Source organism: Diabrotica undecimpunctata, chromosome 11, assembly GCF_040954645.1.
Source record: "Diabrotica undecimpunctata isolate CICGRU chromosome 11, icDiaUnde3, whole genome shotgun sequence".
NCBI lineage: Eukaryota > Metazoa > Arthropoda > Insecta > Coleoptera > Chrysomelidae > Diabrotica > Diabrotica undecimpunctata.
In genome coordinates this window covers 6,828,138-6,849,532 of record NC_092813.1, presented here as the reverse complement: position 1 = coordinate 6,849,532, position 21,395 = coordinate 6,828,138, and positions in this window count along the sequence as shown.

Below are 21,395 nucleotides of genomic sequence, written 5' to 3'. Positions count from 1 at the left end.
TATTCTTATTGCTGTATTGTGTATTGGGTCTAGTAATTTAAGTATTGATGCTTTGGCTGAATTATAAGCAACTGCGCCATAATCTAGTTTAGAACGAATTAGAGTTCTGTAGACAGTTATGAGTGTTTGGAAATCAGCTCCCCATTGCTTCTGAGATATGCTTTTCAATAAATTTAGACCATTTTGAGTTGTTTGTCGAAGACGAAAAATATGATCTTTCCAGATTAACCTCTGATCTATTTTCAATCCTAGGAAGGTAGTTGATTCAACATAAGTAATAGGTAACGAGTATAAGGTGAGATTAGGTGGTAGTATAATGTTTTTTGGGCTCTTGCTAAAGAAAATTGCTTTTGTTTTGTTTGGAGATATCTGTAGATACATCTGTCTGACCACTTTTCTAGTTGATTGATAGCGGTTTGTATATATCTGGTAAGTGTTAGAACATTTTTCCCTTGAGAAAATATGACGAGATCATCAGAATATAAGCGTGCTTTTACTAATGAACTAAAGGATTTAGAGATATCATTAATCGCAATAAGAAACAATACTACGATTAGTGTAGATCCTTGTAGGATACCATTAATTTGTGTTGTTGGCTCTGAACAAATATTATCTACACGAACTTTAAACTCACGAAATATTAGAAAATTTTTTTATAAACTTAAGGATGTTACCTTTGATTGACCATCTGGATAAGTTTTGTAATATGTCGGATCTCCAAATTTTATCATACGCATGGGTTATGTCAAAGAAAACTGCTGAACACTCTTGATTGCATCCAAATGCTTCGTGAATTTCGGATTCTATATCAACTAGATTATCTAAAGTAGACCTTGATTTCCTGAAACCACTTTGAATAGGGGTAAGAAGTTGTTTGTCTTCTAGATAACACAGTAGTCTATTGCTTACTATTTTTTCCAGAATTTTACATATCGAACATGTTAGCGAGATCGGTCGATAAGACTCCTGGTCTGATTTTCTTCTTCCCTGCTTAAGGACTGGAATAATAATTGACTGGTGCCAACAAAACACATTTTTTGTCCAGATAAAATTGTAAACTTTTAGAAGGTATTGTTTACCTTCTTTGGGTAATGATTTTAAAAAGGCAACTGGAATGTTATCAGGTCCAGGACTGGTATCTTTTGTACAATTTAATGAATATAGTAACTCGTCCATTGAGAGTTCAACGTTAAGAGGAGAATTAGTATGATCTTCTAAATCTATATAAGTGTTCTCTAAATTTTGTTTGTGTATTATGGAATTTATAGAGATAATGTCATTGCTGGAGTGTCTTTGATACGCATCAGCAAGTATAGCAGTTATTTGTTCTTTCCTCGAGCAAGTAAGATTGTTATGTTCTAGATAATGGATTGTATTGAATGATTTTTTTCCATTCATTTTATTAATCATTTGCCAAACTTCGGAAATAGGATTAGATGAATTTAAGGACGAGACATACGCTTTCCATGCTTCTTTTCTGCTTTTCTTTAATATATATCTACAGTAGGTTCGCTGTTGCTTAAATTCGAGTTGGTTTTGGAATTTGGGGAATTTTTTAAATTTGTAAAAAGTTCTTTTTGACTCTCTGATCGCCATCTTACATTCCTGGTTCCACCAAGGGACTGGAGGATGTTTTTTTGGGAAATTTAAAAAACCTACGGACAATTCTGCAGCTGTTGTTAGAAGCTGAACAAAACTGGAAACTATAGAATTAATATTTGCACGGTCATCACTAGGAGGACTTAGCTCTGATATGGATCGAGATATTAAAGAAGAATATAAAGACCAGTCGGAATTCTTTAGATTCTATTTATTAGACGAAGCGGAGGAGGGAGCTGTATTGTCATTCGTTATTAATATTGGGAAGTGGTCACTTCCATGTAGATGAGATGTGACTTGCCAAGATAGCCCAGGTTGTAAAACTGGGTCACATAAAGTTAAATCAATTGCTGAACCTCCACCTGTACAGATTAAGTTTAGTTATAATTTGTTCGATTTTACGCCCTAAACTATCGGATTTATTTGATCCCCATAGAACATGACGTGCATTGAAGTCACCTAAAATAATTCGTGGTTGAGCAATTTGATTAAAAAGGTCTAATAGTTCGCGAGCTGAAGGATCAGTACCAGGAGAAATGTATATATTGCAGATGTTTATTTTTTGAGGTCCTTTCAAAGTTATTGCTGTAGCCTCTAATTGTGTATTTAAATTAATTATTTTTGAATCATATTGGTTATGTACATAAATAGCTGTCCCTCCACTAACCTGGTGTGCATTAAGTCTCTTTTTAATATATGATGTGTAGTTTTTTAGTTTGTAAAATTTCTGCTGTTTAAAGTGTGTCTCTTGTAGACATATTATGGGCGGTATGAATTTGGACATTAGTAATTTTAATTCTTCTAGACGGGTGTAAAACCCGTTCAGATTCCACTGAATTATGGAGTTGAATTTTTAATTAATAGGTGTATCACTGCAATGTGTAGAGGAATAGTCATCCTGTAGTTTACAAAGTTTCTTCCTTAGTCTTGTACATCGTATTTTCAAGTATCTTTGTGATAGCACTGGGTGAAGTTTTTTTAGGAGATCTATTAACCCTTCGATATCTTCCGTGTATGTTTTAGCAATACTAAGCGGATCTGCAGCTCCATGGGTGTTTTCAAGTAAATCTATTATCTCTTCTTGACTTAAACAGCTACTGTTTGACTTATTTTGGAAAAAATCAACTGTACAGTTAGTAAGATCTTCAGCTAGTTATGGTGGGTTTGGATGTCTGTTTTTGTTCTCTTGTGTTTTTTATTGGGTTTTTTAAAAGGATTTCCACCCTCCGGTTCAGGAGAATTTGTTATATCACAAGCATTTCTTTTAGGTGTTTGAGCTTCTGTTTGAGTTTCATTTATAGTTTTATTTATTTTACCCGGTTCAGAAGCATTACTTTTAGACGTTTGTACTTTTGTTTGAGTTTCTATTTTAGTTTCATTTATTTTATCCGGTACCGTCTCCATTGTTTGGGAGTTATCGAAAGAGGTAGAGTTTTTTGATGTGGGTGAAGTGATGGTTTCAGTAGGTTGTGGATTACTGATTTGTTTGGTAAGTACGGGAGAATGTACTGTAGTTTGAGTTATATTATTTTGTTGTGAAATAACAGTCTGGTCACATTGTGATTGAGAAATGTGTGTTGTATTGTGATCGGTGGATTGATTATTATGATTTGGGCATCGAGATCCTAAATGATCAGTTTGTTTACAAATAAAGCACGTTTGTTTTTTTAGTAAGAGAAATATTCAATAGTTCGATTTATCATGGTTAATTAGTATTGAATCGGGGATATTTTCAAGATTTGTAGTGGCTATATATGTAAAACTTCGAAAACTAATGATTATGTCTAAAACTAGGATTTGATGTTCCGATCCGTAAAAAATCTATTGGTGTTATTTGATAGATTCCTATCTTTTTGTGTTCATTTTCTATTACGTTATGTGGTATAGAAGGAGATACATTAGAAATAATTAGTTTTTCGTTTGGAGTAATTAGTTTTCTAGATTGGATACGATGTTGGTTTACTATTATTATCCCATTGTCTGTTTCCAAAAATTTTTGAACAATATTTTCAGTTGAAGTAGATGCATATACGATCATTAACAATTCTGGATATTTCAAGTATATTTTTGGGGTCAAATAAGTTGGCTACAGCATTCAGGTAATCCTCGATTTTTAAATTTGGAACTGTATTTATTACAATTGCTTGTTTTTTGGAAGGAAATATGTTGGTAGTTTCATTTAAAACTGTTGAATATAACTTTGGTGCAGTAGTATCATTTTTGGGGATTTCTTGTTGTGAAAAAACATTTGATGATGAAGCTTGGTTCATGTTGATCTACGGAACCTGAGTACGGTCCTCGCACCAATACGAAATAATTGATAATAACTCGATGTAATTAAATAAATTAAATTACTTACAGTTAATGACCAAAAGTATCAACAATAAATAATTATTTGTCAATAAAACGAAAAAGACAGTAAAGATTCCATTTCACGTACAAATCGTCTATGTATCTGTTTATACGTATTTCGCTTTAATAAAGCTCATCAGAACAGTTATTCATAGGCGTTCTCGACGTGAAAAATAGATCTTTTCTGTCTTTGGGAAGCAACGATAAAATGGCTTCGAAACGGACGCAATAGCGACATCTGATAATAAATCCGTAAAATAGTTTCGAAACACAATTCAGATTTCTGCTTTAATCTGAACCTTCTATAAATGCAAGGTATAACAGACGTTGATCCATTTCGAAGCCATTTGATCGTTGCTTCCCAAAGACAGAAAAGATCTATTTTTTACGTTGAGAACGCCTATGAATAACTGTTCTGATGAACTTTATTAAAGCGAAATACGTATAAACAGATACATAGACGATTTGTACGTGAAATGGAATCTTTACTGTCTTTATCGTTTTATTCGGATCTACTCTGTATGAGTACAAGAAACCAATTCGCTAACGATTTCTGCTTAGTTGAGGAGACATGTCGTGGAATGCAAATTTTAGATTCCCCAAGTCTCTATTAACATCTTTATCAACGTCTGTTATACCTTGCATTTATAGAAGGTTCAGATTAAAGCAGAAATCTGAATTGTGTTTCGAAACTATTTTACGTATTTGTCAATAATTTACACTTTACTACACTTTTAGCTTTCAATGTTTTTAAACTAAACCACAAAAACTAGGTGCGACTAAGGTAATTAGGTGTTGCTTCGTTGAACGCTCGAAGTCAAATCAACATATTATATTCTGTGAGTAGAAATGAGACAAAATTTAAAAATACTTCGTGAATAATTTCATACATGTGCAAAGTTACAGCGAACGAACTGTAACTACCATGCGGTCCATATATATGGAATAAATTCATTTTTAGATATCGTCCCCTTCCAGCACCTCCTCTGAATTATAAGAAACCCCTCGAAAATTTTAAATAAAAAAGGGGGTCGTGTGGCGCCTTGTTAGAAAGGGATTTTAGTCCTCTGTTCAGTCATATAAAGTTTTTTGAGTTTGTACAATCATAACTGAGACAATTGATTTTTACAATTAAATTAAATGTTCAACTTGACCACCATTATTCACTTCTTGACAATAACCGAGGCGATTTTGGAATTCTCGTACATTTTGTATACCCTCGGGGGTTATTTTGTTAGTTTCTATCGTTATCCTAACTTTTAAATCATCAATATTACCGGGTCTATTAAAATATACTTTAGAAATAATCATGCATTTTCGTATCTGTTCTGCTAAATATTGGATAAAAAACTTTGAAGATAATAAAATGTTAATCAAAAAGCCAAATAAACAATTGATATGAATCTAGTAGGCTGCTGTCATTTAGGTATTTAAAGTTACTAAAAGACGTCAGTATAATATTTGTGCGCGTATTAAATTTAATTATGGCTCATTTATCCAAGACTCAAAAAATAGACATTTTAATTATGATTGGTTTTGGTAATAAAACAAGAACTCAAAAGTAGGTTTGTGAAATGTTTAATAATAAATATGGTAAACAAGTTTCGCAGTCTACAGTTAGGAAAATTAAAAAGAAGTTTCGATATACTGGACAGTAAAAAATATTGAAAAACCAGGTAGAAATGTTAAATTTACTGATGAAAAAAAAGTTAGATGTACTTCTAGGGATTGAGAAAAATCCGCATAAGAAAACTCGAAAGCTGGCCTCCGTCAGTGATGTAAGTAAATCATATATTTTGAGAGTTTTACATAAAGAAAAATACCACCATTACAAAGTTCAGTTGGTTAAGGAGTTAAATAAAGATGATCCCGATAAAAGGCGTGAATTCTGTGTAATGATGATGGACAGACTGAACGCAGATTTGAAGTTCATAAACAAAATAATTTTTTCTGATGAAGCGACGTTTCATTTAAACGGAATGGTTAACAAACTCCGAGAAAATCCTCACTTGGTGTGTGAGACTCACGCAATATCCTAAAAAAAATTAACATTTGGGCTGGTATCATTAACAATAAAATTATTGGTCCTTATTTTTTTGAGGGCACAGTTGATGGTGAGGTTTATCTAGATTTTTTTATTAACTTTTTAGTGCCTGCATTACTAAGATTTTTTCCAATCACAAAGACGGACATTCACAGTTCCAAATGCTATGAACCTTGGACTGTGGAAGTTGAATCAATCTTCACCTGTTGGCTGGCTAACCAGTCACAATGCAGATATTATAATATATGATATTTTGGATTGACCTCGCTTGCTTTGTTCATTGGTTTTCTAAACCAATCTCTGGGGGGAAAATGGTACTCTTAACCACCTTTTTCTTTCATTTTTGACTTTTTAATAACAAGTTGTCACCCAAATTTATCATTTTCTTCAAATGTACCGCTCTATTGCACTAGAGGTTGGTATTTTGCCCTGCTGTTCTGTCATATTTTGACCTCAAGGCCACTGTCTTTTCACGTTGTTGGCGTGGGTGTTACACCTGTTACGCGTACATTCATCGGACAGACAAACCGACGAATCCATAACCGTATTTACGAACATTCTATATCTGTCAAACTTCGATACTACTTCAGCCCTAGCCCAACATTATATTCAAACAGGCCACAAAATAGATTTGGAAAAAGCAAAAACCATCGCCCCCATCTGCTCCTTAAAATCGAGAATCATTCGTGAAGCTATCGAAATCGAAAAACGGCCTAACAGCTTGAACACGCGCGATGACGCAAAACGATTGCCGGCAACATGGCGACCCCTGCTTCAGCGACCTCCGCCCACACCGCTCAGGTCACGTCAGTTCAGACCACGTCAGCGCATACCGTTCCCGCGCATACAGCGAGTATAAAAGCAGCCACACAGGGTAAGACCGGTTGTCACTCAACACTGAGGAGTAGGCAGATTGAGACCTCAGTGCCGAGAGACAGTTCTTGCAATACAGAACACGATACTGGTACGTCTCGAGTGAGGAGAGTAGGCAGATTGAGACCCCGAACTCGAACCGAACCGTATCACTCTTGATAATGGCTCCAAAATGGGTGCTGAAACGTCGAGTAATAAATTTTCAACGCGGTTCTTACCCGAGAACTAAGTAATGTAAAAGATAAAATCTTTTAGCAAAAGCCACTATCGCTTTATTAAATTAAATGGCCAAATATATGGCCTAGGGGGACAAATTCATTAAACTTCCCGTGCTCGAATCGGTATCAATAAAGTGTTATGATCATTTCGGCCTATCCCAGCCTCATCAGACACTTGGGCTGATACAAATTCAAACTCGGAAAGTCCAAAGAATGTCTCCTAAAACTTCACTACAACAGTAGTTAGCTTACAAAGGCGCCACCTGCTTTGGCGGCCGTGAACGAAAACGATACGTTTTCGATACGAAACTACATTTAAAAGGAGGTAATTCTTTGAATTGTCGGCAATAACTAAATTTTTGATTTTTAGAAAGTTTAAAAGTGAGGTTCTGTTTTAGCCAGAACGCATGCGCTGACAAATTCAAGTAGTTCTTATGAATCTTTATGTCGTTAAGGTTCATTGGTAAAAACGAATGAAATTAAATCCCAGTATAGAGAAATATTATTTTGATTTTCTTTATTTAATTATATTCTATTGTGCATGTGTTATTAGATCTCATTGAGATGTATCTAAGAAAAGCAAGGGAATGTTATCTTTTTTAGTTAATGAAAATTAATTATAAAGGTAGGTTAGCTATTTATGAATATATCAGTCAACTTACTTAAATCAGATACCAAGAACAATACAACATCACAGATAACTAACTTGACTGATATATCCATTAATAACTAACCTATTCTTAACCTATTTGGTATTCCGAGCACCACGTTTCTACTCTTTTCATTTCTCTTATAATAACTTCTTTTTCTTCCGGTTTCTTTTCTATTTTGTTGTCGGTTGCCAACAATTCTTCTTTACCTTTTCTTTTCTGGTTCTCTCTTGTCTCAACCTTTTTTTTTCTTCTTTCTTCTTGTTCTCCCTTTTTTTTTCTTCCTTTTCTTTTTCTCTTCTGATTGATTTATTACCTGTATTTCCAGTTTGTTCTCTACGGTTTCCCTGTTCATTTGTCCTTTCGACAATTTTCGTCATATCTGTTTCTTGTCCCTCTTCTTTGTGATCTGGTTCTGCTCTGATTTCCAATTTATTTTCAGAAAAATTAATCGTGATGTGTTTTTCGCTCAACTCATCTATTCCCGCTATCATATCATGATTTAAATCGTCGATCACCACACATTGCATAATATAGAAATTTTCTCCCACTCTGATCCGTACTCCCAAACCTTCGTTTACTGTCGTCAATTTTTTATTCTTCGCACCCACTAAAGCAACCCTAGGAATCTTATACACAAATCTGTCCAAACTCAATTCTTTTACTAATTTTTTATTGATTAACGATATCTCCGATCCAGAATCAATCAAAATTTTAATCGCTTTATGTTTTATAAAGGCATCTAAAAATATTAGATTGGAATTAGAATTTTGTCTTTCGTTTACCGCCAACTGTATAAACTCTCTCGGGTAACAAAATATACCGGAGTGTTTTTTACTTTTGTTAAGTGGATGCTTTATTGAAAATCCTGTCTGGATTCATTGCATACAACTTCTTCCTCGTTTTCTATTCCTACATGATTCATCTCCCTTCTATTTTGTCGTTGGAAGCTCTGATTATTTCTACCGTCCCTTATTATATAATTTTGTTGTCTAGTGTAATTGTGGTATTCTCTTGGCCTATATTCATTTGTTGATCGGGGATGTCGTTTTCTCTGGTCATAATTTGCTTGGTACCTTCTTTCCGGTCCATTGTATTGGTCATGTTGTCTTCTGTTTCTCATTTCTCTTTTCGCTTCTTTTAATTGAAGGACTTAGCACAAACTATCAATATCTTGATAGTTTCTTAAAATCACGTAATCCTCCAACGTTTCTTCGAAATGTCTGCTTATTATTTCTACCAGTTGTTCGGTAGAGTATTTGTAATCTAGATATTTTGAATTGTTATATATCTGCAAAGCATATCTTTCTTCAGATATTCCCATTTTCCCGTGATATTTTCCATTCTCTAGCTCTTGGTTGATTTCCCTCTGTTTATTTTCCCCCAGAAATAATTGAGAAATTTATTTTCGAAATCTGTCCAATTTTCAAACTCATCTTCTTTCCTTTCATACCATAACGCTGCTTCTTTTTTCAGATGGTTTCTAATTGTTCTTTGCAATCGTCAAAATATCTAACATGTTTTAATTTAGTTTTCAAATTTAAAACAAACGGTACTGGGTGTGTTTTTCTAATATCCCCGCCAAATTGTATCGCTTGTTCCAAGGACGATAACTTCTTTTCTCTTTGCTCCTCTTAGTTCAATTTTTGCAATATGTTTTTCATTTTGCCTTAATCTCCTTTCTACTTTTTTCCTGTCTTCTTGTAGCTCCATTTCAAATTTTTTTTCTAACTGATCTAATTCCTTTTTCTGGACAATCTTGATTTCCTTCATCTTGTTTTCTACTTTCTTTTCTTGTTCTCCCATTTTATTTTTAATTTCATTAATCTCTTCTATTTGTTGTATCAGTTCTTTCGTTATCCCCTCAACACATCCTTTAATTTCCTGTTCATAGTTTTCCAGACGCTGCTCTATATTCCTGTTATTTAGTTCTATTGCTTGTCTTGTTTCCCGTTGGTTTTCTTCCATTGTTTGTTTTGTTTCTTGTTGATTTCTATCCATTTTCTTTGATGTTTCATTTTGGTTTTTCTCTATTGTTTGTTTTGTCTCTTCCATTTTTTGTGATGATTCTTGTATTTGTTGTGTCTGTATTTGCATCATTGCTAATAGTTTTTCTAACATCCCTGTTTCTTTTCTTTCCTCCATTATTGTAGAATTTCCTTCATTATCCGATCCTTCTTCAACAATTGTTTCCTCTTCTCCGTTATCCTCCTTCCTTTCTTGCATTTTGCTTTGACTTCTTGTGGTCGACATGTTGTTTCTTTTCGTTACTGTTTTTGTCCCCGCCAAATGTGAAATTTTACAACACTCTATATGTTGCAGAACACGACAAATATTTCTCCCCAAATTTAATAAGTTTTCACGACAAATATCACATATGCAATCAGTAAAATTCAAATAATTCAAAACAAATATCCAATGTACGATTGGTAAAGAAAATAAAAAACAAATAATTCAATAGCAGTAAATATCAACTAACTACGATCAATCAATAAATCAAATTTTTATCCACTGGAAAAATTGTCAAAATACTTTTAAATTCAAATTCCCTCAATGTTATTTTTTTATCTCTGGATCACCTGTACTTATTTCGGATCTCTTTCCCTACCATCATACGTAAAGCTGCGATATTTTCAAGCCCCACGTTTTGGAAGCCAGTTAATGTGATATTAAAAGTCAGAGGTACGGCAAGCAATTAATTAGCTAATTAATTAATTAATTAAACTTATTTAAATGATACAGTTATGATTTTATCACACTATTTAATTCTCTTATCTCAGGGTTATATTCGTTCTTCAATATCTATGATTTACATATGATAGGTAAGGTCTAAAGAATACCGGAATAATAAAAACATATATGATACAAAATTATATATTGAAATAAAATTCACACTCAAATATCTTCAACAAAAAATATCTTATATAATGATTATCAAAATTTTGTTCTACGTACGTGAACCTTCAAAAATTAATGTTATATACAATATAAATTAAAATTTCAAATCAAAATTGTTGTTCTATATCTCCTGATCAAAATATTTATCTTTTCTGAAGCAATAAAAAAAAACTTTGTTAATAAAGAAAAACTGACGAATGGTAAAAAAAACTATCTCTCTGATGATGAGTTGTCCAAATCCTTGTTCCTTGTAGCCTATACTATCTATTCTTAGCAGTTCCCTAGGTAATCAGCAATCTTACAACAAATTATTGCCAGCCTCTCGTCTTTAATGATCTACTTCAAATACACGTATCGTTTAAAAGATACTAGTCTATCATAATTACTTAGTCTATCTTACGCTTCAAAACAATCATCACTACAACCTGACAACCATTTTCTTACTCAGCCATCGTTATCAAATATCAATATAAGAACACATTTACCATTTCAATTAAGGATCAAAAACATTTTAAACTCTATTGAAATTTTTAACTTTCCCTCAACACATTCAGCAAACGTAAACACGCCACCTCCTTGGTTAATACCTTTGCCTACTTTAAATTTAGAACTATCATCATATCATAAATCTGAAACTAATCCACAAATTTTTTTAAGCAATTATAATAGAATACTTTCTTCTTTCCCTGAATATACCCAAGTTTACACAGATGCATCTAAAACAACTTCTGGTGTAGGATCATCATTTGTTATAAGAGACATAATAAAAAGTTTCGAATTGCCCACAGAATCCACTGTGATAACTGGAGAATTGTATGCAATATACAGAGCTCTAATTCACATACAAACAGTCAAACCAGATAAATTCCTTATTATTACTGACTCAATCAATTCCCTTCATATACTGTCAAAAATGTACACTTGCAACCCGATAGCTAAATTAATTAAAAACAAGATGCAGCAGCTGGAAAACAAAACATTAGTCTTCGTGTGGGTACCATCACATATAGGCATTAAAGGAAACGAACTAGCTGATAAAAATGCTCGGGAAATAGCAAATTCCCCAAATATCAGACCGATAATAAAACCATTAGCAAAAGATCTCAATCCGTACTTTAAACAAAAGCTGATATGTAATTGGACTAAATGTTGGGAAGAAAAATCCTCAAAGTTAAAAGAAATTAAACCAAATTTTGGACGATGGACTAACAACGCCCCTAGCCGTTTCCTTCAGGTTGTATTAACCAGGCTCCGATTAGGACACAGCAAAATCACCCATGAATATCTCATGAAGAAGGAACCTCAATCAAAATGTACGAGTTGTGACGTGCCGTTAACAGTGAAACACGTATTAACGGAGTGTCCCAAATATAGTACTGAAAGACTAACTAATAAAATCCCATCAGTTATAAGGGACATTTTTAGTGAGTGTACCAGTGAAAATATTGTGAAATTTTTAAGAGACGTTTGGTTTGATTAATCATTTTTTACAGACATGCGAATTACCTTGTAATTTCAATGGTAAGATTTATTTACATTTTTTATAAAATGATTTTATTGATTTATTGAAAGAATTATTATCAAATTTAAGGAGAAATATGAGGTTTATGCAAAATGGTACACTACCACATTATAGGGAGAGGGCAGTGAGAACATACTTAAATACAAACTTTCCTTAACGTTGGATTTCTCGTGGACTTGTGGTAGTCATATTCTTTGGTCATATGGTGAGATATTAATATAATTAAAATCCGAAAAGAGTACTTAATATTATACGTATAACACCTATAATAAATACTGCAGCAGTTTCTTTAGAATTAATGATGCTCTTTAATTTAAGATGATCTTTTATGCAATGTATTGACAAATGAATTAAAGAAAATTGTAAACATATCGGACACTTACTTTGACAAAAAGTGTAATGTTATTTAGTTTAACCATTTCTTAATTTGGTTTGTAAATAGAATGTTTTGATTATGACTTTAATGTAATATAAAACGTAAAATGTTTGATGTAAAATCCAATTATTCTGTTATTTTGTCAAATCCTTTTACAAATTATCCTGCTGATATATTTATTTTATTTAATATTTTGTTAACTATTAACTTTATTAAAGGTATTGCATACCAAAATTTAGAAGTATTGATGTTTTTTCTTTCGTTGCCTGAAGTAATTGCATTATATCAGAATTATGCAGTTGACGATTATCTCGAAAACTGTTGAGTTTTGAAGTTATTAACAGGTATACCTTTTTTTTGTTAAAATAATGTATCTTTAATATTTTTTGTCACAAATATCGATAACTTGAAGAGAAAAAAGGTTAGGTGCAAATTTATGCTACATATGTAGCATATGTGTCCCGTCTATCAGCTATATCAAAGTATGCATAAAATTATAATTCCTTATATTCAATAGTACCTAGTTCTAAATTTTTATGCATAAATGTTCACAAACCTGAAAGCTCTAGCGAAAAATAAAATTTGTAATTTCCCCTTTAACACCCCGTATCTTTCTTAATACCAACATTTCATTAAAGCAATTTGGCTTAAATCGTAATATTTTAAAGCGTAGAATTACGGTTTCTTTTTTACAATTACTTAAGGACCACCCTGTATAATAATGGTTGTTACGAACATGCTTTTGGCATGGCTCATATAACGGTTACAACTCTAACAAGGCATTAAGAGCATTCGCGATCCATCGAGTGAGAGACAGAACAACAGGTCACGTAGGCGAATTAGAGGTGGGACAACTCCCGAATGTTCTGGAACTTAATACTTTTGGTATATATATGACGCGATGTTAGAAGTAGAGTTTAGTTGATAAGAGAGTACCGAACTGTAAACTATAAATAAATATATTTTTATAAATTCGAACCGCTCGTTTTATTTAATCTCGCTACAGTTGGTGTCAGGTGTGGGGTTTGCAAATAAATTCAGCAGTGACTTTTGAAAAAGACTTTTGAACTTTTGAAAAGTATTGTTCGTCGGGAACATCGTACGTGTGTGCCTGACCAAAGATGCTGCTAGTACAACTTTCAGTAAAACAGTTGCGTGAGCAACTGGAAGAACGCGATGAAGACTGCAGCGGGTCCAAGAAGATACTCCAAGAACGATTGAAGACTGTTCTCAACAAGAATGAAGAAGATCCAGAGACATTCCAGTTCCAGTCAGCAGAAGAAGCAGTTTTAACGAAAATAAAAAATGTGTCGCAAATGATAATTGAAGAAACTTCTAAAAAAATTGAAGAAAATTCTAAAATTATTAAAGAAACAGCTAGACAAAACGACGAGAAATTCGAAAATATGTCTAGAAGATTCGTCGAAGTATGTAATCAAAACAATGAGAAATTTGAAGAAGTCTCAAGAACATTTGATATGATACAGAAAAATGTAAACGACAAGATAAAAAACGAAGAAGAGAAGATCAAACAATTAGAGAGCATGATAACTAACACAAAAGTGCTACCACCAGTTAATACAATAGCCTTAGATCCGGTAGTGAAAGAAGAATCACCTAGAGACGAAACGACACATAATATGAGATTCAAATTGCCACCATTTGATGGAAAGTCCTCTTGGTCCATATACCTTAGACAATTTGAAGCTATTGCGACAGCCAATCATTGGACAGAACAAGAAAAGGCTGTTTTCTTGACTGCTGCTTTACGAGGTGATGCTGCAGATATCCTAAGATCGATTCCTAAGAGCCAAGAAAAATGTTACCAGACCTTGTTCACTCGACTAGACAAACGTTACGGAGATGCCCATCTCCAACAAGTCTACAAGGCGCAACTAAGAAGTAGAATTCAACGAGCAAGTGAAAATTGGCAAGAGTTTGAAGCAGATATTGCTCGTATAGTGCGGTTGGCTTATCCGGAGGTACCAGACAATATTTTGGAAGAAATTGCTGTAGATACCTTCGTCAATGGGTTACGAGAAAGTGAATTACAGAAAGCTTTACTACTAGCAAGACCGAAAGTTCTAGATGAAGCGCTCGCTATTGCCTTGGAACATGAAACAGCTAGTCAAACATCACGGAGCCATCGAGTAAGAACCATTGAAGAAGGCGACGAACCAAACGATGAACGTCTAGAAGAAATGGTACGAAAAGTAGTTCGTAACACGATGCCGAAGAGACGCGAGCCCAGATGTTGGAATTGTGGTGACGTAGGTCACATTCGCCTTCATTGCAAGAAAATGATACAACAGTCGGAAAACTAGAACGGGTCGACACCAAGGGGCAACTGCCGACCTCGAGACACACAGCCCCATAGTAACTGTGAATATTACGTCCTCAGGTGGAATTCATAGCTTGTACATCGAGGGTCGTATCAATAATAAATGTAGATCGTTTTTGGTAGATACAGGTGCAACGAGAACTATTGCACGGCCAGAAGTAGTACGAGGCAATCTTAAATTATTGCCTGCAACAGTAAAGCTTAGAACAGCAACTGGTGAGATAATTAATACATATGGCGAGGCTAATATGTCAGTATCCATTGGCCAGACCACAGTGAAACATAGAGTATTAATTGCAGATATCTCCGACGAGTTCATATTGGGGATGGATTTACAAAGGAAAGTTGGGGCTGTATTGAATGTCAAAGATGGACTTCTCGAGATCAGTGGTGAATAGTTGCCGTTTTATGAAGACAAAGAAAATGTTATCAACTTAATAACTACTTGTGACGTAACAATACCCGGTAATAGTGAGAAAATTTTGATGACCAGACCTGATGGTTACTGCCGAGAGGGAAGTTTAAGGATGGTCGAAGATGTGAATAATGCCGAATTCCTAACGGCAAAAGCTTTGGTGAGAATTCGAGATGTCGTTCCTGTAAGAGTTATGAATTTAAAGGTAACTGCTATTAAGTTAATTAAAAGAACTTTGATCGGACAGTGTGTTCCCGTGGCTTCGATTTGTTCCATGAATACTAATGAGAAAACGTCGGAAGCTAAGTATCCAAAGGAGCTTGTTGAGACGATGATTAAAACGTGCCAAGATCTTGATGATGAACGAACTAAAAAAGTGAAATCTATGCTGATAGAATTTCAAGATGTTTTTGCCTTGGATAAGAAGGATAATAGCAAAACAAGCATAGTAAAGCATAAAATTAATACCGGAGACGCTCAGCCAATCAAACAGCAACCTAGACGACTTCCATTTGCGAAAAGAGATGAAGCCGAAGACACCATCAAAGAATCTAACAGAAGTCTTTCAACGATTGCGGGCAGTGAATTTGAAGTTACGTCCAAAGAAATGTCACTTGTTTCGACGAGAAGTGAAGTACTTGGGACATATTGTAGCAAGTAATGGTGTAACAGCTGATCCTGAAAAACTTGCAGCAATTAAGGATTGGCCTGTACCAAGAGATAAACACGAAATTATAAATTTTCTTGGCCTATCTACATATTACCGACGTTTTGTAAAAGGATTTGCCAACATCTCCAAGCCATTAACAAAGTTGACAGAAGAAGGCAAAGAATCTACATGGAGCGAAAAGTGTTAAAGAGCTTTCGAACACTTACAAATGGCTCTGACCAGCGCACCGATTTTAAGCTACCCTAGGTAGGCAGGAAAATTTGTGTTGGACACCGATGCAAGCAACAGTGCAATAGGAGCTGTTCTCTCCCAAATCCAAGATGGACAGGAGAAAGTCATCGCTTACTTTAGCAAAGTCTTGTCGAAACCAGAAAGAAACTATTGCGTTACGTTACTAGGAGAGAATTGTTAGGCGTAGTAAAGGCTTGCGAGCATTTCCATAAATACTCGTATGGCAGAAAGTTTCTTCTTCGCACGGATCACGCTGCTCTAAAATGGCTCCTACAATTCCGTAATCCAGAGGGCCAGATGGCAAGATAGTTAGAACGATTACAAGAATATGATTACTAGATCGAACACAGGGCTGGCAGAGTTCATTCAAATGCTGATGCCCTTTCGAGACGGCCGTGCAGTGCAAATTGTAATCACTGTCTTAAATTAGAAGAACGCTTTGCCCCGTGAGACGAACCACCGTCATTAATGATCAATGGCAGCCTCAACAGCTACAAGACGCTCAAGCAGATGATCCATGTATAAAAAGAGTATTGGATTGGATGCGTCGAACTGAAAGACCTCTTTGGCAAGACATTAGTGCATGTAGTCCAGAAGTCAAGTGTTACTGGAGCCAATGGAATTGCCTAGTACTGAAAGATGATCTTCTGTATAGAACCTTTGAGAACGATGTTGGTACAGAAACTAAGCTTCAGTTGATTGTACCTAAAAGTAAAGTGTCAGAAGTATTGCGTCAGTTGCATGACGGTGCATCAGGTGGACACTTTGGTATCACGAAGACTCTGCAAAAGGTTCGAGAACGATTCTATCGGGTGAACTGTAAAGATGATGTAAGAAGATGGTGCCGGAAATGTGAACTGTGTGCAACCAGTAATGGTCCGGCTGGTAAAAAGAGGGCACCCATGAGACAGTACAATGTTGGTAGTCCTATGGAAAGAATAGCAATCGACATTGCAGGTCCACTTCCAGAGACAAATGCTGGAAATAAATATATCCTGGTAGCCATGGAATATTTTACGAAATGGACTGAGGCCTATGTGATACCAAATCAAGAAGCTGCTACCATTGCAGAAGTACTTGTTAAAGAATTCTTTAGCCGATTTGGTGTTCCCTTGGAGATCCACTCCGACCAAGGGCGGAACTTCGAGTCAACCCTTTTCCAAAACGTTTGTAAATTCATTGGTGTCAATAAGACCAGAACGACACCCCTGCATCCTCAATCAGATGGAATGGTCAAGGGAATGAACCGAACAATGGGTAAACACCTGTCCAAAGTTGTATCAGAACATCAAAGAGATTGGGACCAGCACATTTATTTATTTCTAATGGCATACCGCTCGGCTGTGAATGAAACTACAGGCCAGACTCCAACCTGCCTGATGTTAGGTCGTGAAGTTCGTTTGCCCTGCGACCTAGAGTTTGGCTGCAGACCTTCCGAAGAACATGTTGCAAGCGAAGATTATATCGACCGCCTGAAGTTAAGAATAAACAACATTCATGAACTTGCCCGACAATACATCCAGTTAGCCAGTGACAGAATGAAAGATCAATACGATTCTCGATGCAAGAATGAAACCTAAGAAGTAGGTGATGAAATATATTTATATAAATTCGAACCGCTCGTTTTATTTAATCTCGCTACATGGTGATAGTATGCAGCCTTGTCTAGTGCCTTTCTTTGTTTTGCAAAGGCATTTGAATATTTTTTGAAATGGATTAAATTTGAAATATGTATTTGAAAGGAAGGTTCTCAGAATGATATTTAGACCTCAAAGAGATGAATTGACAGGAGAATGGAGAAGGCGCCGCAATGCTGAATTGGTGACTATATTCTATGTGAAGTTGTTATGTTCCCTGTACTTCAACTTTGGCTCAGTTATACACATTTATTTTCAGGTTAACTAGGTGGTAATGAATTTCTATATTTCCTATTATACTCCAGATGGGATCCCATTGTACTGAATCGAAAGACTTTGTGTAATCAACGAAACAGAACAGCATTGGAATATTTATTCTCGCGCTTTTCCTATTTTCTTGTCTGGTGTTATATATCTGCTCACGTGTTGATTTCCCTGGTGCGAATCTGTATAATTTTTAATTATCTCTTAATAGAAAACAGATAGATAAATACTAGCTAGATAATAAAAAGATAATAATATTTGTCAATAAAAAAACAAAAAATACTCAATACATACAGTCAAACTTAAAAACTAGGACGCCAATTAGTCTAAATAATATCTTTTATAATTAGAAAAACTGTAAACCAGCAGTACAAAGATTAATTGCAAAACAATTACGTGGGTGACTATTAATCGAATAATGCTAATATTCTGTGAAATGAATGATTCACTTAAGCTTCGAAATTTAATAGCTGCTTAGTTACTGTTTGTCATTTGCTACTGTAGTTCAGTTGAATGCACACCAGAGGACACGACTTTTATTCTCTATAAAATGATATGTGTTCGTTGGAGAATTAAATAACGTAACTCTGAATGAAATGCAAAAATTTATTTAGATGTTAACAGTTTAGGGTATAAGACTATACCAACTTAAGAATTACAAACTATCCTAAAAACCTCTCATAGTTCTTGATAATATCGTAAACACCTCGAGATACTCAGCGTGTATGTTTATCATCTTCTAAGTAGTCTGAATATTGAGATAAAACACACACACAGTGGCGTGCTCGCCATAACACCTCCCTCCTGAAGACCGAAGCTGGGGTGTCCAAGAAGGGCTTCTTTTGCAGCTTCGAAGTTTTGACTTGTAGTGAAGAGCCTCTCATACTCCGTACAGGGCAGGTAGGTCCACATGGAACAAAAAAACCAACCGGCAATAACTTATTCTACTTTTGTTGTTATGAGAAAGCCGTAGATGAAGTGTACCACAAGGTAATCGAATTATATATTACAGTTATTATTGATTAAAATTCCTTTTTAATATGGATAATTAAAGCTCATATCCACTACTTGTCATGTTACACTTCAACTTCGTTTAGTCAATCGCATCATAAAATGGTTTTACATTATTAAAATGAAATTTTCGAAACGATATAAATTTCTGTCATTCTCATCGTATAGATATAAAATATTCTTATTGTTAACGTCTAAGATTTGCTCATTAGAGTAGGAGAAATTATTTAAATTTAAGTTAGTTTTAATATTCTCAAATTCGGTATATTCATTTTGTTTTTGATGGACATGGTTTAATCGAATTCTTGGCAGAGCTTCTAATTGTAGTTTACTTACAATAGTATCGATTTTTTCAGTTACGTCAATAACATTATTACTTCGGACTTGATGTTCGTGTATATTATTTACACTAAGTATATTATGTTCCTGATCAGATTGAAACAATGGGATTTTCTCGCGATTAGCAAATAAAGTATTTAAACCAAAGTCAATAACACATTTATTCTTTTCTAAAAAATCATAACCAAGTATTCCATCAAAAGGAGAATTTATGTCAACTATATAGAATTTTTGAACACCCGAAAATAACTTAAAGTTTACGCTCTTTGTAACTTGAATTGGTTCGTTATTAATACCAAATATTTCAAAATTTTCATGATTAAAGTGATAAGAGTCTAAAATTTTACCTGGTTTCAATATTGATATAGCTGCCCCTGAATCAATTAATAATTTTATATTCAAATTTTTAATATGCGCGTAAAGAAGCGGTTTATTTGCTACTTGGTAAACTGTAACGTTGTCAGCGGCACTTGCTCTAAAAAAATCCTGATCAACTTCGATTTCTATTTCTTTTTCTGAACTATCGTTGTCGCAATAGGTATTATGAACAACATTGTGAGATTGTGGTTTACGATAACATTTTTCTGCTTTTTGTCCATATTTATGACAAACAGTGCACTTTGGAATGGTTAATTTAATTGGTGGATTTATCGATTGATTTGTTGAACCGGGATCAGAAAATGTTTTTTGCGTACCTGCAGTACTTGAAAAAATTTCATTGTCATTATTTATATTTAATTTAGAAAAATTGTCATTTGTTTGTTTGAAATATTGTTGGTTTTCATAATCGTTTAAAATTTGCTTAATTTGAATTAACGAACTAGGATTTAAAGAGCGAAGCATTTGACACAAAGGTTCTTTTATGCCCGTAATAGCGGTCAGAATTGCAGTTTTACTGTGAAAATTATTTAAACATTTTTTCTCAACATTGTTCAAATTTGAATCGTATTTGATAACTTTATTGATTCTTATTAATTGTTTTTCAATTCTATCAACGAAATTTGTAGGCTTTTCATTAGAACGTTGCTTAAAATGACATAACTCAAAATTTAGACACTGCAAATCCAAATTTTCACCAAACTGAGAAAGGAGAGTATTTTTTATCTCTGGCCATGTCGAAAATTCTTTCGAGTCAATGAAATCAAGAGCTTTTCCCTCTAACCTGCTTTTTACAATAAAAGGAAAAATTTGCAATTCCGCTGGGTCAAATTTTGCAAAAATGAAATCAACAGAATCTATAAAATAATGTTTTTTGAAGAGGACCCATCAAAAACATTTATAAGCTTGATAGCTTTGTCACAATTAATATAATTATTAGAAGTGGTAGCGGAAATTATTGGCGTAGTTGCTGTTACGTCGTTAGTTGCCATTGTATTATCAAAAATAAATTAAACAATTAAAAAAAAAATGCAAATACTACATATGATAGCTTAAAAGTTTGAAAATTGCGAAACAGAGTAAATAAAAAAAATGAAAACAAATAAAAAATTAATATAATTCGACTAACCTCAAGTATTTCCGTGAGAACGTGGCTTTACACCAGAACTGGTCGAAAACGTTGCAGCGTCTCAGATCAAGTGGATTTACACTGGAACGGGTAGAGAACGGGTGAAGAACGTTGTACCTTCTGGATCAACTGGGTTTACACTGGAACTGGTCGAAATTCTAAACTGTATGTAGTCGGAATGGTAGCCGAGATGTTGCTTCTTCTGTGGAAATGCTTCACCGTTTCCAGGGTCGAGTGGCTTTTCACTAAAGCTGGTTGAGAAGATTTCACGAAGTTGCTAGTTGCGCCTCCCCAAAACTTCCGAATTACTTTGTGGCTTTACACAACAAGTGGCCTTACACTTGGAATTCTTCGAAGTTGCTTACGGGTTCATTCAGTTTTCCTTCCTCGTGGCCTTACACTCGGAACTCAAATACTAAGTCACTAATTCTCCAATTTTCCAATTAAC